This window comes from Neomonachus schauinslandi, chromosome 5 (genome assembly GCF_002201575.2).
Source record: "Neomonachus schauinslandi chromosome 5, ASM220157v2, whole genome shotgun sequence".
In the NCBI taxonomy this organism is placed as follows: Eukaryota; Metazoa; Chordata; class Mammalia; order Carnivora; family Phocidae; genus Neomonachus; species Neomonachus schauinslandi.
Genome location: NC_058407.1, coordinates 140,922,620 through 140,927,867, shown reverse-complemented (window position 1 = coordinate 140,927,867; position 5,248 = coordinate 140,922,620).

The window sequence follows — 5,248 nt, the reverse complement described above, 5'->3', positions numbered from 1 at the left end:
GATTCTCTCTCCCTCCTCCACCACATGCACTCTCTCTCAAGTAAATAAATCTTTTTAAAAAATCTCATTTGGGTTCCCTTGTAGGTGATCAGTCATTTTTCTCTTGCTCTTTTTTTAAAGATTTATTTATTTATTTATTTATTTGAGAGAGTGAGAAAGAGAGAGTGAGAAAGAGCGCATGAGAAGGGGGAGGGGCAGAGGGAGAAGCAGACTCCCTGCCAAGTGGGGAGCCCCATGTCAATCCTAAGACTCTGGGATCATGACTTGAGCCAAAGGTAGTTGCTTAAACAACTGAGCCACCCAGGCGCTCCTCTTTTGATCTTTTCAAAAATGTTTTGTCTTGTCTTTTAACTATGATGTATCTGGGTATGGAGCTCCTTGCAAACTCCTCTTTAGAGTTTGTTGAGATGCTTGGATGTATAGATTAATGTGGGGTTTTTTTCTTTGATTATATTTGGGAGTTTGGGGGCATTATTTCTTTAAATACTTTTTCTGCTCCTTTCTTTCTCTCCTCTTTCGTTCTGAAACGCCCGTTACACATATGTTGGTGCACTCAAAGTTGTCCCACATTTCTCTGAGGCTCTGTTTGATTTTTCTTCATTCTATTTTCTCTCTTTTTCAGATTATGTAATTTCTCTCAACCTAGCTTCAAGCTCATTTGTTCTTTCCTTTGCCAGTTCAAGCACTCTTGTTTTATAGATGAGGAAATGAGAATCAGAAAACTTAAATAATTGGGGCACCTGGGTGGCTCAGTGGGTTAAGTGTCTGCCTTCGGCTCAGGTCATTATCCAGGGTCCTGGGATCGAGCCCCATGTCAGGCTCCCTGCTCAGCGGGGAGCCTGCTTCTCCCTCTCCCTCTGCCCCCCAGCTGGTGCTTTCTCTCACTCTCTATCTCAAATAAATAAATAAAATCTTTAAAAAAAAAAAAAGAAAAGAAAACTGAAATAATTGACTGAAGGTCTCAGACAGCAGATGAGTGGCAAAGCCAGGACTTGAACCTAAGATCTCAGGTCTCACCCTGCCTATCACTTATTCCATCATTCACTCACCCAATAAATATGTACTGAATGCAGACTATGTGCCAGAAACTATGCTAGAGGATAGAGAACACTGAGCAGACAAGATTCTTGCCCTCGTGAGAGCAGCAAACACGTCAACAAACAGGTAAACAAGGTACCTTCGGTGATGTACGTGTCGTGAAGAAGATGAAACAGGCAATGGGTGATGCGGGCAGGTGCTCTGGGAGGCCCGTCTGCAGATGTGACATCTGAGTTGATACCTGAAGAGAGGATGTCCCTGGAGCTCCTTCAGGACAGAGAGCTTTCTGCTTTTTTGTCTCTCTAGCACCAGCACACAGAGCCCAGCATGCAGGAAGGGCTCAGTAAATGTTCGCTAAATGGATGACGGCTCCAATGGAGTACTCCACTCTCATGACCTGTGTGAATAATAGGAATGTTACCAAATAGACGTTAACGCTGAAATCATGCGGGTTTCCACTTAGAATCATTGAGCGTTTAAATCAGAGGGTCTGGACATGCCAAGTGTTGGTGAGGATATGATGAGCAGAACTCCCATCCTCTGGTGGAGCGTAAATTGGAAGAAGCACTTGGGGAAAGCTGAACGCAGGCAGACCCTCTGACCCAGCCACTCTACCCGTCAGCGGGCCACCAGAAGTAACGTTCTCATCCCATGCACTGCAGTATCTGCGACAACCGTAATAGCGAAGAACTCCCGTCTGTGAATTCCCCAGATGCCCGTGAACGGCACAACAGAAGGACCACACTATAGTCACATAACGGACTGTCACATGGCAATGAGGATGAACACGGGCAGCCATGTGCACCCGTACGGATGACTTCCACTGATATAAAATTGAGCAAAAGAAGCCCTATACAAAAGAGCTCACACTGTATGAATCCTTTTCTATAGAAAGTACAAAAATGGAGAGAACTGTCTTTGCTGTCAGAAGTTAGGAGCATGGTGAGCATGGGGTGATCTCATGCTTGGGAGGGAGCGTGAGGCCGACTGCTGGGAGGTGGCCATACTGGTGTGTTCAGTTTGTGAAAATGCATCATGCTGTGCACTTCTGATAAGGGCCCTTTTCTGTATCAAAGGTCTGAGAAGCCCCAACCGTTCAAACAAATCAATGACCTAACAATGTGGGGTCCACTGGGGTTGCAGGCTCCCTTCCTGTCCTGTGCTGGGTGTAAAGACAGATTTTTAGGGAGAACAGGCCTGCACATGATGGTTTCCTAGCTCACACCATCTCTGGAGAGCAGCTTAGGTAGTGAGAAGACCACCGGTCTAGAGTCACGAGATTTGGGGTCTGCCAGCCACTGGCTCCGCACCTCTGAGCACGTTATACTCTCTGCTCAGGTTTACGCAAGTGTGCACAGGCTCCTTGTGGGGAGGAAGACAGGTGTGCATGCAGAGTGCTTAACACAGTCCTTGGTGCAAAGGAAGTGCTTCGGGATGTTGCCTGAGCCTCTCAAAATGACCACATGATTTTGTTTGAGGCTTTCAAGCCAATGGTGGGTCAGCTTGACGGAGGAGGGGGTGAGGGAGGAGGTAGAGGTTTGCGGCAGGAGAGGAGAGAGGTGTCCCTGGCGATACCTGGGCTTTCTCCTTTGGGGAGGACGGCGCTGCAAACGCCCTTTGTCACCTGGAGTTTTCGCTGCATTACAGCAAGCGCACACTGCAAGCTCCAAGTGGCTCCAGCTTGTAACGAAGATGCACGTGCAGGCAAATGAATCTTAGGAGTTGCGCTAGTGACCTCCTCGTGGGGGGACAGTGAGTGGAAGGGGGCACAGAGGAGGTTGCTGCAGGATGGTCACACTCCGTGTCTTGACCTGGCGCCTGCTGCACCAAGAGTGAGGTTCCTGAAACTCCATCAAGCTCAACACGTTAGACGTGGGCACTTTTCTCATGGTTCTCACTGTAGGAGGGAGGTCTGCTTTAAACTCCAGCCTGAGAGAGCTAAGAGGGATGAACGACACTCCGCATAGCAGACTCCAAGTCCGGGAAGGAAAGGCACACAGGGGAGCAACCAGGTCCCCTGCACCACCGTTTGAACAGCAGATGGCACTGGTTGTAGACAGGATGGAGGAGCTCCCACTTTTCCCACCTTTGGGCTGTTTTCTGTAAAACCTGGGAAACTGGGGTCCAGCCCCCGCGAAAGCAGACAGGTGTTCTTCCGGTGGCAGCAGGATGTTCTGGAGGCAGGGGCCAGCAGAAGGACCACGGAAGCTGTCCTGGGCCCGGGGCGCTCCAGCTGACCCAGTTAGGGTATAATCCTGACTAAAAATAAAGTGCGGCTGGCTTTGCAGCACAGGTGTGAGTACAGGTGTGAGGCTCGGAGGCTGGAGGAGGAGGCAGATGATGTGGAAGCAGCCTTGTGTGCGCGTCTGTGAGAACAGCAGGAGTCAGCAGAAAGCAAAAGCTCCCGGGGAAAGGTGAGATCAGCAGTTACACTGCAAGACCACAAGTGACAACTCCCGACACCTCCTGGGACAGCCGTGGGCTTCTGGTCTCAGATGCGCCCCATGAGGATTCTACAGCAAATAGCACGGGGAACATCACCCCATCTCTACACAGGCGTGGCTGTGTCTTACGACGTGTCTGATTCTTCCTGAGTTGCTTTGGGTATAGGCTCTCCCTGGTTGTTTGGTTGTTTGTTTTGGTAACTGCTTTAAGGTATAATACACATTCACCCATTCAATGGCTTTTAGTATATTCACCGTGGCGTGCAGCCATCATGACAATCTTAGAGTGTTTTCATCACCCCAAAAAGAAAATCTGCACCCATTTCCCCTGAACTCCCCCAGCCCCAGGCAACCACTGATCTGCCCATTTCTGTGGATCTGCGGGTTCTGAACATTTCATACAAACGGAATCATACAATATGTGGTCTCATGTGATTGGCTTCTTTCGCTAAAGCATGCTATTTTTAAGGTTCATCCACGTTGTAGCCTGGATCAGCCACGGTTTATCTATTTATTTGTTGATGGGTTGTTTCCACTTTTTTGGCCGTAGTGAATGCGACCATTCGTGCTATGAATATGAACAAATGCTATGGACATTTGTGTACAGGTTTGTGTGTGGCCATATGTTTTCATTTTCTTGGCCATATTCCTAGGACTAGAATTGCTAAGTGACTCTGTTTAATCTTTTGAGGAATATCTGCCTTTAGGTTTTTGTTTTTTTTTTAAGTAAACCCTATGCCCAACGCGTGGCTCAAATTTACAACCCTGAGATCAAGAGCTGCACGCTCCACCGACTGAGCCAGCTGGGCACCCCTGCCCTTAGTTTTAAGTGCAAATACAATTCAACCATCTCTTTTTTATTCCTTGATTCCTCTAACAGCAAGTGAGAGATGGCAGTTCCCTTTTTGTAAGCAGGGGAACCGAGGCCCAGGACACCCTAAGGAGAGCAAATAATAATTGTGTCCGGTGTGGGCATGCGTGAAGAGACCCAACCGCAGTAAGCCATTCCATCCTTACAGCAGCCCTAGGAGGCTGGCCTCACATTTATCCCCATTTTCTGGTTAGAAGATTAAGTATCTTGAACAAGGCCATTCAGTGGTGTGGTCCAAGACTTGACACCAGTTCAATCACACTCAATTTTTGGCTTTCACGGGCTCTTAAGCCCTCTGCTATTCGGTGGACTCTGGAGGGTCAGCGAATCTCCCCCGAGCCTCTAGCATAGTAAGGGGGGCCTGTCCTCTTCCTGCGTGACCTCTACTACACAGGATACTCTGCAGCTTGGGGCTACACTTGCAAACTATTTTAAACAGCAAAACCACCAACAAAACCCACAAAAATGCAAAAAACGTGGCACTAAACATATATGAGACACTTGTTTACAGTATGAGAGCTAAAATAGGAAGGCACAAAGTTCTCTTACTTGACCTCAGCTTGGACCCTCCATACCTAGAAAAACTAAAGCCTTTCCCATTCTGTGCACGTCCACAGAACGCACAGCACCTAACGTCAGTGAGCATTGGTTGAATAAATGAAGATGCGCCTTGCTCGGACGGATGCCCTGGTGCTGCGAGAGCGGGAGGGAGCGCTAACTGGGTCTTTCCCCTAACCTCATGCCACTCTTTCGCAGGACAAAACCCTCCCGGGCCCTCCCACGTGTCCTGCCATCGCCGAAGCGCCTCCGCTCCCCGTGACGTCACCAGGGACCGTCGCGTGTCGCCAGAAGCTCCGCCCCGGCGCTGACCTCATGACTCCGCCCCTCGCCCTGA